The 17448-nt window shown below is 35.1% G+C and overlaps 1 protein-coding gene across 1 annotated transcript in view; it reads left to right on the top strand.

Moving 5' to 3' along the window:
* LOC118180758 (uncharacterized) overlaps window positions 1–12803 on the top strand; it is a 29485-nt gene extending 16682 nt beyond the window's left edge. The window contains exon 2 of the mRNA XM_085817403.1: window positions 12223–12803. The gene's annotated coding sequence lies outside the window, so the exon portion shown is untranslated. The remainder of the gene's footprint in view (window positions 1–12222) is intronic.
* Window positions 12804–17448: the final 4645 nt, after the last annotated feature.

Genomic DNA, 17448 nt, shown 5'->3' with positions numbered 1-17448 from the left:
TATTATGTTCATTAGATCATCAAACAAAGCAAAAAAGTGGAAAAAAATCGATTTCATTCACACAACCTTGAATTAAATTTACTCCATCAATTCCCATAAATTCATAAGGCTTCAATTAAGTACTTAACAGATCTATTTCATGATGGAGTATCCGTTCTTGTGCTGGATTAAAAGGTAAAAACAAAACAAATGTCTGTTCTTTTGGATTCAATATCTGCCTAAATTTTGGTATCAAAATCACTACCATCACTTAAGAGAATCTTCGGTGTTAGAATAGTTACTCTTGGACTCGTTTACCATTTGAATATACTCTTCTTCCATTAAAAACATCTTTTGCTTAGACGTTGCAATATTAGTTTGATTCTCTTAACTGGCTCAAAAAAGGTACCTCTACTATATAAAGGAGATGCAAACTGAATACAAACAGAAATTCCTAAAACCACAGTTCTATTCTCATTCTTCCCGTCGGAAAAAAAAAAAAAAAAAAAAAAAAAGAAACATTTGAAACTGTCCAATACAGTCAAAAGTTGTTAATTCGGACACCCATAATCCGGAATGATCTATAATCCGGACCTCAAAGCTAAAAACTTTCTCCGCATGTGCCGCGGTGACACATGCGCACAGGCATTTTACGCGTGTGCATAAGACTTTTACGACTGCACATATGCGTCTGCGCAAGCGCAGAATACGTTTTCGCCTGCGCGTTTAATGTATAACGGACGGTATAATCTAAAATTATCTAATTATCTATTTCAGTTAATGTTGATGATTGCGTTGTTCCTTAATCTTCGAATTGAATCCGGCTTATTATTTTTTGCAGACTGTAAGAGCAATTTTATAAAAGTAAACTTGAACTTTCGATTATGTCAAATAGAATTTCCGATGCTGGAACTTCCAAAGGATCTACAAAACGAAAGTATGTTTCGATGTCCAACAAACAAAAAGTTGAATTGCTGCAAAAAATGGATAAATACATGAAGAATGTGACAGAGAGGTTAGTGAAAACGAAAAAAATTCGTTTGACAAGTTAGTCGGTATTCTCGGCATAGCAATTAACGGGACTTGAACAGCGGAACTTTGTAACTGAACAAGAAATTATGTCTGTTTATAGAACTAAAGAGAAAGTATTAGCACATAAAACGAAGCAACTTAAACAACTTACATTGAAAGAAATGTTTAATAAAGTAAACAAATAAATACTATTAAGCTTTTTTTTTTTTTTTTTTTGTAAATTTTGATACCATTTAGATTGTTCGAGCATATAAGTACTCATGAAACACAAACACTAAGCTTTAATGGACTGTAGCTTTATTTCTTTTAACTTCTGTTTGGATGGACACTCTTGCCATCGCATAGGTGCACCTCTCAGCACGCAATCAAGCACACTAATCATGGCCGCTAGCTAACCACGTTGTCGTTTTCTCCCATCGTGGTTGCCAGATCACTTCTGCCTTAACATACCGCCCGGGTTGGGCATTTGTTACATAGTTAACAATGACCAAAATTAAACAGTTTTAAATCATCATACAGTCCAAATCATATATCACAAAATTTAAATTGATACACATGAACAAAAGCAATAAACATAATTAACCACAGAACATGAAATGCACAACATCTAAATTAAAATACAATGCATATATATAACAATTTTTTGAACTCAGGAAATATACATGAAATTATGTAACATCTACTGGTAGTACAGCTAATTTAGTTATTGGTCTTTTTAAAAAACCTGACTTGGTTCTTACAATACAAACTCTAACCTTTTTATCCTTACCATAAATTACCTCTTCTATTTTACCCAGTAACCAAGTCGAAGTGGGCATGTTGTCTTCCTTTACTAAAACTATAGTGCCCTTTTTAACGTTATCCTTAGAGAAATACCACTTAAATCGTTGCTGTAAATGACTGATGTAATCATTTTGCCATCTCTTCCACAAATATTGCGTTACTTTAGTAGTGCGCAGCCAGCGCTTTAAAAAACTATCAGAATAATCAGTTAAATCAGGCTCTGTTATCGATGTTAAAGGTCGCCCGACTAGAAAGTGTGCGGGCGTAAGAGCTTCTAAATCATTGGTGTCATTTGACAAAGGGGATATTGGACGTGAATTTAAAATTCCTTCAATCTGGTTCAAAATTGTAAGAAACTCCTCAAATGTAAAAATCAATCTCCCAACTGCACGCTTAAGATACAACTTAAGCGACTTAACACCTGCCTTCCAGATACCCCCAAAGTGAGGAGCCCTGGGAGGGATAAACTTCCAATGAATTCTTTCAGATGTCAGATATTTGGTTAAGAATTCATCAGGGTATTTCAACAAATTGTAGAGTCGCTACAATTCATTGCTAGCCCCAACAAAGTTTCGAGCGTTATCGCTAAATAAGGTTGCGCATTTACCCCTTCTAGAAATAAATCGCTTCAAAGCAGCAATAAATGATTCTGTAGACAAATTTGAAACGATCTCGAGGTGGACTGCACGAGTCAAGAGGCAAACAAAAATTGCAACATAAATCTTGTGCACTACGCTCTTCTTCTGAGTTGTATACTTTATACCAAAAGGGCCACAAAAGTCAACACCAGTATGGTTAAAGGGAAAGGATGGATTCAGTCTCTCTAATGGTAAATTTCCCATCTTTTGATCCAGCAATACTGGTTTTACTTTGGCACACGTAACACATTCTCTTACTATCTTTCTAGCAAGATTACGCCCACTTATCGGCCAAAATTTTTGTCTCACACTATGCAAGAGCGCTTGTGCTCCAGTATGAAAGTTTCGAATATGGTAGTGTAACATAATTAAATGAGTCAGTTTATGATTTTTTGGCAGGACAGCAGGGTGCTTTGTGTTAAAGGGTAAGTTAGCTTCCTGCAGTCTACCACCTACTCTAATAACTTGAGATTCATCTAAAAAGGGACATAAAAATTTTAACTATTTAATTTAATTATTTTTTTAAATTAATTTTTTAATTTAATAATTATTTTTTTTAATTATGACTATTTTTACATACTTCCCTTCTCTTACTTAAGTTCTTGAATTCTTCAGGAAAGTTTTGACATTGGACTAAGGAAAGTAATTTATTTTCGCTTAACGAAACCTCATCTACTGTCAGATGACCTACTTGTTTTTCCTTGGATCTACAATTTCTTATAAATCTTAAAACATAAGCAAAAACATTAATTAATTTAGCATAACAATTAGTAATACTAAAAACATAATCCAAAAGAGAATTTTTAACAGTTACTGTCAAATTTACATTAGAAATAAGTTTCAGTTCGCGCACATAGTTCTCATTTGAATTTTCAAAGTTATTATTAACACTATAATTAATGACTTGTTGATGCAGAAAATTTGGTCCTTGAAACCACAAAGAGTTGTCAGCAATAATTTCCGGTCTCAGACCGCGAGAAATTAGGTCAGCGGGATGGTCTGCTGTTCTGACATGTTGCCAGCAGAAATCCTTAGTTAGCTCTTGGATACGAGCTACTCTATTTGACACAAACACTTTTAGAAGCTGAGGAGATGTAGCAATCCAGGCTAACACAATTGTTGAATCTGTGTACAGAATAACTTTGTCAACATATAAACTCAAAGATGTTATTACCGTACACACAAGTTTGGAAAGGAGCTCTGCTGCACACAACTCCAGACGAGGAATGGTTATTACCTTGATAGGCGATACTCGAGATTTGCTGCAAAGTAAAGTCACTTTAACTTCGCCAATTTTAGAGACACAGCGCAAGTAAATTACTCCACCATATCCAAACTTTGAAGCATCAGCAAAACAGTGGAGCTCAGTTTCTTTAATTGATTCTATTAGAGTGCAACGAGGGACTTTGATTTGTTTCAACTCTGGTAGGGCCTTTTGAAATGTCTCCCATTCTTGTTGCTCTTTGAAAGGAAGTGGATCATCCCACTCTAGATGTAAAAGCCACAGCCTTTGCAGGAATATCTTAGCACGCATGATTACAGGCCCTAGGAAACCTAAAGGATCAAACAGTTTAGCAATATCAGCCAAAACCGTGCGTTTTGTACAGATTTTTGACGAACTAGACACAGTAAAACTAAAAGAGTCTTCTTCTGGATTCCATCTTAAACCCAGAGTCTTTACGGTGCTTTGTGAAGATTCTCCAAAACGATACTCTTGTTTTTCCAATGGAACCTGTTCTAAAAGAATTTTTTCGTTTGAGCACCACTTGTGCAATTCCATTTTCGCAGATTGTAGCATGTCTATTAACTGCCGCTGCAATTCTACAGCAGAGGTGATATCTTCTGCACCAGACAAAATGTCATCAACATAAAAATCGTTGAGTGTCGTTTTAGAAGCCAATGGATACTTATCTTTTTCATCTAAGGCTAACTGCCTCAAAACTCTTGTTGCTAAAAAAGGCGCTGATTTTGTTCCATATGTTACCGTAAGTAATTGATAAAGTTTAGATGCATCATTCAACATATTTTTCCAAAGTATGCATTGAAGTTTTCGTTGCTCAGGATCTATACGAATCTGCCGATACATCTTGCATATATCAGCAGTGAAAGCCACCTTGTGTTTTCTAAATCGTAGCAAGATAGTAAACAGGTCATCTTGAACTACACCTCCATTCATCAAACAGTCGTTTAATGAAACACCAGACGATGAAGGAGCCGATGCGTCGAATACCACTCGTAACTTAGTTGTACTGCTGTCTGCCTTATAAACACCATGATGAGGCATTATGTATTTAGGAGTTTCCGTCACACTCTGCATTTTTTGCATATGCCCTAACGCTTCATATTCACTCATGAACTCACAATACATCCTAGACATGTCGGGGGTTTTGTCTAGTCTCTTCCACAAATTATTTAACCTTTGGGTGGCTAATTGCGAAGAATCACCCAAATGAACATCTTGCCTTAATGGTAGCGTCACTACATATCTACCCTCAATATCCCTCTGATGGGTTTTTCTAAAATGCTCCTCACATTCTACTTCTTTATTTTTTAGTTTGAGAGATTCTGTAACAGCCTCAATTTCCCAAAAGGACTTGATTAGTGAATTTAAGTCTTCTTCGACTTTCATACATCCGCACTGAATCGTATTGCCTGAATTTGAACCAACATTTACACCGGTAGACACTGAATCGTATTGCCTGAATTTGAACCAACATTTACACCGGTAGCAATGTATCCAAATACGGAATTTTGGAGTTAAATTAGAATTTCGTGAATGAATTTGATCAGCCTTCAATAGTTCATAAAAGCATTCTGCACCTAACAAGGCATCTATTTTCTGGGGCTTGTTAAAATGAGGATCCGCTAGTTTGATCTTTTACGGAAGCTGTGAAAATGAAAATTTAAAATAATTCACTGGTACCAAATCATTAACTTTAGGTACAACAAAGAATTCGAGAGCACGGTGGTAATCACGCTTGTTTGATATCACAGCAGTAAGCTTGGATTTTACCGATAGAGCTTTTCCATTTAAACATGAAATTGATATGTTAATTTTACTCCCTTTTATTCCAAGCCTATTAGCGAAATCATAGGTGAAACACGAACACTGACTTCCACAGTCAAGTAAAGCTCGACAAGCAATACAATTCCCGCAAGAATCTTTAACATAAATAATAGCAGTAGATAGTAATACCTCCTTCGAAATCACTTGTGAAGCAGTTACAGACGAACCAATAAATTCCGAATTGTTTATTTGGTTGCAATTAGATAACATTTCAAAACATCTGGCGTCAGGGTTTAGATTCGAGTTGTCTACTAAAGGAGGGTCAGAATTATTAGCCGGTGCTTTCTCCTTCCCCACACAACTCGCTATAGTAGCAGGTGAATGCGAAATGTCTTGATTGGGAAAATGCAGTAAACTATGGTGTTTTTTCATGCATTTTGAACAGCTGAATTCTGAACGACAGTTCTTTGCAGTATGAGTCGGATTAAAACCCAAGCAATTAAAGCATAATTTATGTTTCTTAACAAATTCAAGACGTTCACTTACAGTCATTTTCAAGAAAGAATTACATTTATACAACTTGTGAAAATTGATACTTTTACAACAAATACATTTAAAATCTTGACCTTTAACATTTGACACTAAGGCAGTCACCTTTTGAATAGGTTGACCCTTTTTTGCATTAAACACATTAGATGACTTTGACGACTGCAAAGTTCTAGCATGATTTTTTAGAAATATAATAAGCTCAGATAATTTAGGTAACTCACTTGTTTTTGAATCTCTTTCCCACCAAAGACGAGTGGAAACATCCAATTTTTGCAGCAAAATATATGCAAGAAATGTTTCTGCGAATCCCTCTATTTTTTGGTCTAATATTTCCAGAGACCTTACACTTTCATTCACTGTGTCTACTAATTTCAAAATAGAAGACGGGCTTTCATTTTGTATGGGAGAAATTGACATGAAACGCTTTATCTGAGCGAAAACCTGATCACGTTTATTGGAGTATCTCTCTTCTAAAAAATCCCAAGCAATTTTATTGTCACAAATTGTGACTGATTGAATAATCCTAGCTGCTTCGCCATGAAGCGATAACTTCAAATACGAGAGCTTTTGGGAATCCGATAATGTATTATTATTATGAATGCTTGAAAAGAAAAGATCCCGAAAGCTTAACCAATCTTGAATATTTCCACTAAAAGACGGCAAGTTTAATTTAGGTAATTTCATACCTTGTGCACTGGTATTTTCAATCTTTACATTACTTGCATCTTTAGCACTAAATTTTGACATTTGCCGTTTAACCTTAACCCACAAAGTATCAATACTGTCTTGAACAGTTTGTTGTTCAGTTACATATTTTTCAAACTCTTTTTCATCAACTATTACAAATAATTTATCAAAAATGTCTGAACATTCATTATTAAATTTTGCACATTTATTTCCAAAAAGTTGTAACTGAAATTCATCACAAGTATATTTTTCGAAGTCTGATGTCGCTTTCGTTATATTTGACTTTAAAATTCTTTAATTAAAAATGCTTCCATAATTAACGTTAACTAATAATACCGAACATATATGAGCAAATTCACTTACCTCCGTTTGAGGTAATCCAAATGAACCCGAAATTTGTAAATCCAAACACATACTAATTTTTATGTCGAATGCGAAGTAACATATCACACTTTTTTATCAATTTAACACTTCACCTTTAAGCTTTTTAACCAGCACTTTATCCATAGGCACTAATCTTCCTACCGGGTTGCACGGACCACAATTTATGTTCGAGCATATAAGTACTCATGAAACACAAACACTAAGCTTTAATGGACTGTAGCTTTATTTCTTTTAACTTCTGTTTGGATGGACACTCTTGCCATCGCATAGGTGAACCTCTCAGCACGGAATCAAGCACACTAATCATGGCCGCTAGCTAACCACGTTGTCGTTTTCTCCCATCGTGGTTGCCAGATCACTTCTGCCTTAACATAGATCATAATTGTTCTTTATTTCATAAATTACGGTTTCATATTTTTAATTTTAGAATTTCTGCATGCCATCTTACGAGAATTAAACTGATGATCTATAATCCGGAAAAATCGATAATCTGGAATCACCGAAGTCCCGACGAGTCCGGATTAACGACTTTTGACTGTATTTACTTCACATGAAGCCTCAGCTGTGTTTTGTTTTATATCTGCCATTCATACATTTAAACAAATCACCAGAATCATAAAGTACTTTATGGACACAACGTCAACAATGTACAGGTTCAAATAAGCTAATTGATGTGGACACAAACCACTATCTAAGGATTTAAAAAAAAAATTAAAAGAACATTTATGTTTGAAAGTGCATATATGATACACCAGTCTGGTAGATGAATACAAGCAGTGATGCATCAGTATTATCACCTGGCTTGCTAGCGACATTTAGGACTGATGCATACATGACACATCCATCTCCAAAGGGTTTTCAGTTCAGCAGCATGCCGTCACGAAGGAGTTAAGGTTATAAATGTAGCATAATTTCATAAATCGCTATTTAATTTATCACTCAGTTTAAATTTAATAATGCCGTCTTATTAGGTTTAAACTGATAATCTGATATCGAGAAAATACAAAAATTCTTAATTGCCAAAATCCCAACGAGTCTAGATCTCAAACTTTGTACTGCATGTCCTATTTACACATCTATGGGCCACACTTTTTTTACACTAAATTTTTTTATTAAAATTAGAATAGGGTCTATACTCATTATGAACTTGGTACTTACGTATTATCGCAACCAGGTTGGCGAGATTTGTAAGTTTGAGTAAAAACGTATGAATAGAAAGAAAATGTACATTTATTAATTACAGATAATTTTTAATACAGTTTTTTATATTAATTTGTTTTAAAATATAAAATATCAATTAAACCCTTCCGGTTTCGAATTTCAATAAGTTGCAGAATTATTTTTTCGGCGGAAATCTTTTGGCTATTGCTTTTAGCACTGATTGAAAACCGTATTCGCCATAACCATGTACACGTCGACTTATTTTAACTTAAAAAAAAATCCCAGAATTGCACAAAAATGGCATTGCGCACACTCTTGACTTTATCCATCTACACTGCTATTTTCTCATGAATTACAAAAATTTGCACGAAAATGCAGGAAAATTTTGTGAATCTCCACATGCTCTTTTTACAAAACTACGTATAACACGTAGGGTTGCCTTAAGTAGGGTCGCCAAATTTGGCAATTTATGCGAATTTTGGCCTGGTTGCGTTAATACGTAAGTACCGAACAATCTTAAAGCAATATTGTTACAGATTTTGTATTTAGTTAGCTATTTTTGTAGAATTGTAATTAAAATTGTTTTATTTCCCTGTGTAATGCAGCACATGATGAGTTTTAAGAGAAAGCATATTTAATAAATAGATGTCTCATAATTTATATTTAAACTGAGTAAATGTGATTGACTACTGTGTTAGCTGGGACCGTAATTCTACTCTTTTGCTTTCCAGAAACTTCGAGAAAATGGAAATTACCAGAACATTCTCGTGCATGATTAAAAAAGCTTTAAAAAACGGAGAGAAACATCAGTTGTTTACTAAGTTGTTGTATTGATTGTAGTGAATTCGTAGTGAGATCGAATTAGCTTTCTCTGCGCTTTGGATTGCATTCTGTTTAATGTTTTTGTAGTTTAAAATATAACTACTGTGTGGTATTGTGATATTGTACGAATATCTTTGAGGAAAAAGCCAGCGATTTGTTACGTTTCTTGTGATAAGAATAAATTTTATTAATTATTTTAATCAGACCTGTCAATCTATTACGAATTATTGCACTCAATCTGTTACGAACCCGTACACACGTAACACTTTTTGGTGTCAAAAGTGGGATTTGAATGCCAATAACAAGAGTGATGATGGAGCAGTTAAGACAGTTCATGGCAGCCTTTGCTGCATTTAAAGAAGAGATGAAAGATTCTGTTAAGAAGGAGATGAAAGCTGGTCAAGAATCTGTAAAAGAAGAGAAAACTGTTCAAGAAAGATGGAAAAACCTGTTAAAGCAGAGATGAAAGCTCTTAAAAAAGAAATGAAAGTAGGTCAAGAGGAGATGAAAAAAGAAATTAACTGCTTAATTGAAAACAAATTTGAGGCTATAGAAGGAAGAATAGATACAGCTGAAGACAAAGTTGGAGAAATTCAAGAAAGAGTTTCTGCGGTGGAGAAACAAATTGAAGAAAGAGTTTCTGCCGTCCAACAACAAATTGATGAAAGGGTTTCTGCTGCTGTCGCGAAAGAAGTTGACACCTTAAAGAAGTGCATAGTGACAGAGAGAAGCAATTCTGAGGGTTTTAAATTTTTATCCATGCCTGCTTGTCTGTCTCTGAAGCTATCCACATATGATGGGAAAACCTGGCAAATGCATAAGACATAATTTTCTATAGTGGCAGAAGTGAATGGATGGAATTCCCAAGGTAAGGCCTGTCATCTGACCGTGTCTCAGAGAGCAGATGCAGCGCATATCCTTCAGAATCTTCCTGAAAACAAAAAGATAGATTTCAAAGCTCAGTCCAGAGCATTGGAGCTGTGCTTTGGGCAGAAATGTTTAAAGACTACAGCAGGCTTCGATTAAAATTGCATCAACAGAAGCCCACGGAAACCCTCCAGGAACTTGCCATGAAAGGCTGTTCCACGTCGCCTTTTCGAAGTTCCCGACAAAAACAAGTGAAATCCTATCCCTGGAATATTTTATCAATGGCATCCAGGATCCTGAAATATAAGAAAGCTCTGCAAATGGCAGATGTCAAGGATGTAAAAAGTGCTCTGTTGTACGCCAAGAAATTAAAGGCAGCCAAGCAAGCAACTCGTAGAGACCAACACCCAGTCAGAGCTGTGCGAGTCCACGAGCCAGTGGATCCATTGATGACTCGTTTAGATGATTTATCAACACTTTGATATGGAGTAGGAAGGAGAACAAACTGGCTCTAAAGTGTTGGAAATGTGGTACTGAATGCCACCTATGACAGAATTGTAGAACAGCAGAGGGTGTTCGGAAAATAAAACAGACGATTTGAAGACTAGTCAGTGCCTTGAGATGGAACAGGAGTGAAAAGAAACCAATCCTAAAGTGCGGTATTGAAAGCCACATACAAAGTAACTGCAGAACACCCTGGAGCATGGAAAATAAGACAAACAATTTAAACAGATAATTAAATGTCATGGGATGGAAAAGAAGTGACAAGAAACCAAAGTACTGGAACTGCGGCGCTGAAGGCCACGTACAAAGGAATTGCAGAATTCCAAATGGAAGGCATTATGAAGGAATTCCAGGGTACGGAAAATAAGACCAGTTCCGAGCAACGACACAGGAAACAAACTAATGATCATATTGTGGAGCGGAGTTTGAATGATGGTGGAAAATCTTGTTTTAAGTGATTTCTGCAGTGAGTGGCAACAGTAATGTACTATCCATCAATGTGCATATCAGTGAAGTTCCTTGCAAAATGATCATTGACACAGCTAATGTTACCATCATTCGGAAAGATTTAGCTCAACAATTTAAAGAAAATCTCATTTGGATGCCATCCTGTGTTATCCTGCAGACTGCGTCTGGTGATAAAATTGACATAGATGGGAAGTTAAACATGAACATCACGTTTGGAAATGCCGCCTACTACTACGGCATATGTAGCAGATATTACAGATCCTTGCAAGCCTCGGATTGGACTTTTTAAGGAAATAAAATTTTCCCTTGGATATCAAAAACAGCAGACTACTTTCAGAATCAGAGGCCATAACTATCCATCATCAGAAGGGATCCTCACCTAGAAACACCAACTCCTACTCAGAAGGCTGCTGAAATTATACTAGGGTGGAAGAGAAAGACCAGACTACTGGCTATTCTCCACCCTAGATGCTCATCGGTCATGACATTCCTCTGCCTTGTGATCTCTTGTGTGGTTGTCCCCAGGATGTGCCTTCATTGCCTGAAGAATACGTTGAAGACCTCCAGGCCTGGTTTGAAGTGATGCACAATTTTGCACGAGAGCGAGTCAACTTGGCGACAGAGAAGATGAAGACCAGATACGACATGAGAGTTACTGGACATAGAATCAACAAAGAAAACAAGGTGTGGTTGTGGAATCCAACTCGATGGAAAGGACTCTGTCTGAAACTACAGTCGCCTTGGGATGGTCGTACACAGTTCTAAACAGGCTAAATAACGTCATGATTTGGATGCATAAGTCACCAAACTCTAAGCCTAAAGTTGTTCATTACAACAGGTTAGCTCCTTACTATGGCCATAGTATGTAGTATATATAATTGTAAACAGTATTGTAAATAGTATAAGACTATGGTCCTTTTCGTTTCTAAATTTGTATTTGATTTGATTTGTATTTAGTATTTGATAGTGTATGATTTGTTTTAACTTATTGCAATTATTGTTGTTTTTTATTGTTATGTAATATTTATTATTGCACTGATGCCTTAGTTGTAAGTTTGGCTTCCTATCCAGGGATTGTACTCCCCAGGACATGCAGTCGTTCTGAAGGGGGCAGTGTTACGGATTTTGTATTTAGTAAGTTATTTTTGTAGAATTGTAATTAAAAGTCCCTGTGCGGTGCAGTGCATGATGAGTTTTAAGAGAAAGGCTACACCAAAGAAGTAAAAATATAGGAGCAATCATATTTAATAAATAGATATCTCATTATATATATTTAAGTTGAATAAATGTAATTAACTACTGTGTTGGCTGTGACCGTAATTCTACTCTTTTGTTTTCCAGATACCTGGAGAAAATGGAATTAACAGAACCATCTCATGCACGATTAAGAAGGCTTTAAAAAATATCTCAGTTCATAGTTTATCAAGTTGTTGTATTGATTGTAACAAATTCACAGTGAGATTGGATTAGCTTTGTCTTCGCTTTGGATTGCGTTCTATTTAACATATTAGTAGTTTAAAAATATAGCTACTTTGTGATATTGCACAGATATCTTTGAGGAAAAATGCAGCGTTTTGTTACATTTCTTGTGATAAGCATAAATTTTATTAATTTTTTTATCGGACTTGTGCATTCAATCTATTACGAACCCATACACACACAACAATATATTGGCATTGATCAGTGTCTTAGTTTCAAAATAATAGTTATCAGCTACCGAACGTTAAGTTGTTGAACCCGAGTTTGATTCCAGGTAAATGGACTGGCTGCATGGATTCTTTTATAGTTTTTCGTGTATGTAACAGGCTACAAGCCAGTTTACCTTTATAAAGTCCTCCACGAAGGCATCCCTCTCCTTAGGCAGATAGCCCTAATGTGCTTTGCCATAATTAGATAAAACAAAGTAAAATGTTTCAAACTGACAGCTTTTGTTTTTCTTTTTCTTTCAACACTATGTCACTATCAGATCACTTGAATCTTTACTCTCGGATGATGATAAATATAATTCTTCATCTTCTGACCTATCCATCATCATCTGAATTGAATGTTTATTTATATACCCTGTGGTGCCATTTAACATTGATCTCATCATAGTAGAACTATTGCTGATGAAAGTATTCCTCAATAATTCTTTTAAGGCTTCCTCTTATGTCATCCTTTCAAGGCTAACTCCAGACAGAGTCCCAATCAACCATGTCATATTTCTCCTTCTTCATTTTTTCACGTTTTCAGTCAAATTATTTCAAAAATAACCAAAACCACCATGAATTCAATCAGTCTATGTAGAATTTTCCTTTTGTCCAGATTTGATCTTGAATGCATACTAATATTTCAATCAGTTTTTTTTTTTTCCCCTTTTGTCAAAGTTTAACACTTGAAAGTGCTTGTTCCCATTTTTGGTTATATGCAGCCTAAAATGTTCTGTTTGATTGATCTTGAGCTGAGGCCATGTTTCTGAAGTTTTGGCAATTTCGTTTAGCACCAATGATTTTTAATGCCAAATCATAAACTTATGCCTTGTTATGAAATATCCTGGTTAGCTATAACTTACCTTAAATTCATTTTCAGGAGCTTTTATATTTTGAGCAGTCTCATGGACTTCAAATATCAACTATTGTAGCTAGTTTATATCATGTCATGAACAGCTGTGCAATGTGTACTGTGCACAGTGCTAAGGCTATGTGTGATGCCGAATTTATGCTATTCTCTGATGTTTCAATATTCTGAATAACCTGTGCACAATAGTTTATTTTCATTTAAAAATATCAGAGAATTGCACAAATTCAGTATTTCATACGTTAAACATTATATACATATATTTTATGATGCATTGCTGTTTTTATGCATTATTTATGCATTCTTAGGGTTGCCGCCATCTAGTTGGTTCGCTTTAATATTTATATTTGCCATGAAATGACGCCCCAATAACAGAAAAGTACCAAAAATTCATTTGGCTAAATTTCTTGAATATATCTCAATAGATTTGCTTTTAAATCAAGATATTTTGCTCTCTTTCCATAAAACAGTTACTAATTCTGCTGTTTCTTGACCAGAGTTCTTTTTTTTTTTTTTTTTTTTTTTGAATTCATAGTTGCACATTTTTTTCTACATCAAACTTCCTTTTTGCTTCTCAGTTTCTGTTTTCTTCTGCATAATGTACAACTTTTGATTTAAATTTCATTGTTTAACTCAATTTGATATGATTCATATTTAACATGCAGCAGTAAACATAAACTGTCACTTCAACCCTTTGGAATTTGCCAAGTTGTCTTGTTTTTGCATATCTATGTGTCTACTCATGGCCTTTTATGCAATTGTAGGATTTTTATTTTTTTTCCAAGTATATATATATAGTATATATTGGAAATGGAGTGTTGCTTATACACGCATAAACATGGTGTTTTAAAGCCCCTATAATATAATATTTTGATTAAAAATAAAGAAAAAGCCATGAGCTGAGTACACAGAATTAGCTAGTTTTGAAGTGTGTAGAAGGTTTCATAAAAATCTAATAAATTCTTTTTAGAAAAAGAAGAAGAAATAATTTTTGCAGAATTAAACTGTAAAGCCAAACTAAAGACCAAGAAGAATTATTATAGTAGGATTTGTTGAAATCTATTTTTCTGGTATAATTTATATTTCTTTAAAATGAAATTTCAAAGCAGTATGAGACTTATAAAGTAAATAGTATAAGAACACATACAAGGCACTGTTGTTAAACAGTGTGATACAGCATCAGTAATGTATAAGTGTGATGTTGTAACACAATCGTAAAATTGTGCGGAATCGTAAAAAAAAAAAAAAAAAAAAAAAAAAAAAAAAAAAAAAAAAAAAAACTCCGTTTAGGTTTTATGTAACCCAATTAATTCTCAATAATTAATTAAGATGAAATTAATTATTTTATTGGCAGTTCACTACAAACAAATTACTTTATTCAAGTTCCACTTAAAGCGAGTTCTTAATTATGGCAGAGTACCTTCTAAAGACAGAAAAATGTTAAATTATTAAAATGTTCAAGCAATTGAACAGTAATGATTAATATTTTTTTTTAGAAAACATGAAGCGTTTCCTCCATTGTAAGGCACTGTGGATAAGTCAGAATAAATGCCAGTTTTATAAACTTGTAAAAGCAAATAATATGACATGATTAGCAATAGCTAAAAATTCAGCAAATATTTATAGAGGATAATAATTTCCATTATATCCTGATCACTGAAATTAATTAAATATAATGCCAGGTTATTTAAATCAACTGATTCACTTTTATACTTAATAACATATAATTATATCAGACAGACAAAACAAAGAACTTGGTACAAAACACATAGTCTTGCATATGAGTTTCGTGCAAGTTCCAGTAGCATGGTGAAGCCTGTCTCTGTGCATCATAATGCATTTTTTGCTTGATTAATTTTATAATCTGCATATTTATTCCGGGTGAGGTTTTGGTCAAGGTATAAGTAGCCTATGTCACTTCGGTTGTTTGATGAGAGTGTTTACTACTGTGTTCCAAACTAATGGTGATAGAACATCCCCTTGTGGACAGCCTCTGGTGATTCATCAAAGATGTTGATTTGAATAAATATATCCGAAAGCAAGGTTTCAATCCATGTACATAAAGTATGGTTAAATCGCCTGTCCCTTAAAGCATTAAGACTGGATAGATGTGGAGTATTATCAAAGGCACCCTGCATGTCAAGAACATCCCCTTGTGGCCAAGACAATTTCCTTTCTATCCGGAGTGTCTTCAGTCTCAGCAACAAGCTGATGCAATGCTGTTTCTGTAAGTTTACCAGGTTGGTAGGCAAATTGCAGATTATATAAAGGATTGTAATTACCCAGGCATTCTCTATTATGCCTATCAATAATTTTCTCCATAATTTTAAGAAAGAATGAAGAAAGGCTGATAGGTCTGAAGGATTTAGTCTGGTCATAGTTACTTTTGCCAGGTTTAGGAGTGAAAATAATCCTAGTCTTCTGCCATGTCTTCGGAATGTATCCCAATGCCAGGCTAGCTCTGTAAATCCTAGTCAGCACTGGGATAATGATTTTCTCCGCCTTCTGGATCATGATGGCCATAATTACATCAGGTTCAGAGCTTTTCAGAGGTTTGAAGATAGATATAGCCCACCTAACATTATTATGATTAAGGATATTTTTAGCACAGGCCCATTTGTAAGGATCTTAAGTTTGACTAACGTTTATTTTGTTTTAAAACTTTACTATCATCTCTTATTTTCCATTTCTGGCCAGAATAAACGCGTTAAATTGTTTATGCAAATTGTACTTGCTAACACCCAAGTATTTAAGTAGTAACTTTTCGCCAAAAACAGAGTTAGATGGAGAGAAAGTGAGCCTCCTTGCCACTGTGTTCCACGCGAGCTTTCAATCAGTTGCTGTCCGCCTTTAAGGCCAGAGGTTTAGTCCTCGATATTTAAGGCGTATTGTAGTTTTCCGCAGTTTACGTACTACATACGTAATAATTTTAAATACCAGCCTTAGTGTTAGTCGTTTGTGTAAAGTATTCAAAGTTAGGTCTTATTTTAAATTTAGTTAGTTAGTAGTTCTTATATTTTTACTTTCAGACCACAAGTGTTTGGTCTTTGTGTCCTGAAGTGCGAGAGCGCCTCAAATATCGTGGAAAATAAAGGGTAATTAAACCCTTCACATCTTGTCTCTTTTACAATCCATAGGACATAGTTTGTAGTCAAACTCACTGTCTAGTCAAGACACGTCATGTTCGCAAACAAGATAAGGAGGAATAATTAAAACAAGATAAGTCCTGATACATTGACTTCTAGTGATTCATTTTATGGAACCAATGAAGTGCTGCTCTTCATTGCTGTACACATCCCTAGCTCCTGGAAAGTGGGGTTTAGCCATTGCTCGGTTTAATATAGCGCCCTCTAGGATCAGCGCCCTCTTGTGAGTGTTAGATATTAATTACTTTGCTTGCCGATAGATGACAGTGCCTCTAACCTGACTAGCTAGGCAAGTGCACGGTATTTGTGCTGCGTCACACTCTCGTCACTTGCCGCCAACCATGTAGCATCAATGTCTCTCTTATGTATAAAGTAATTTAATTTAATCTTATAAATAAACAGTAATTTATCTATGTTTGACGAGTCAACATGGTGTCAGAGTAAACCATGCTCACGAATTTAATGCATAAATTGAAATTTTAAGGATAACGTGCATTTGAAAAACTTGGAATCAAAAATGGTGCATAACCTGCCCACGTTGTCACCGTTTGACGCTGGATCGAACCCTTCTGAAGCTTGGAGACACTGGAAGGAAGACTTCGAGGACTATATCGAGGCATTAAGATATAGCCAAGAGTCGAAAAGCACAAAACCTGCGCTTTTTCGACATGTTTGTGATGACGAATTAAAAAAGCAATATCGATCGTTTGATTTGAAGCCGGAAGCGGGCAACAGTGAAGTGTCCTTGAAACAAGTGCTAGAAGAATTCGACAAATATTTTGCAGATTATCAAAATGAGATTTATGCATCATTCAAGTTTCTCGAAATAAAGCAAGAGAAAGGAGAGAAATTCACGGACTTTTAC

This window comes from Stegodyphus dumicola, chromosome 5 (assembly GCF_044657685.1).
Source record: "Stegodyphus dumicola isolate Sdum_Otavi_A_Nest chromosome 5, ASM4465768v1".
In the NCBI taxonomy this organism is placed as follows: domain Eukaryota; kingdom Metazoa; phylum Arthropoda; class Arachnida; order Araneae; family Eresidae; genus Stegodyphus; species Stegodyphus dumicola.
The sequence above is the reverse complement of the archived record's forward strand: the minus strand, read 5'-3'. Positions and strand labels throughout refer to the sequence as shown.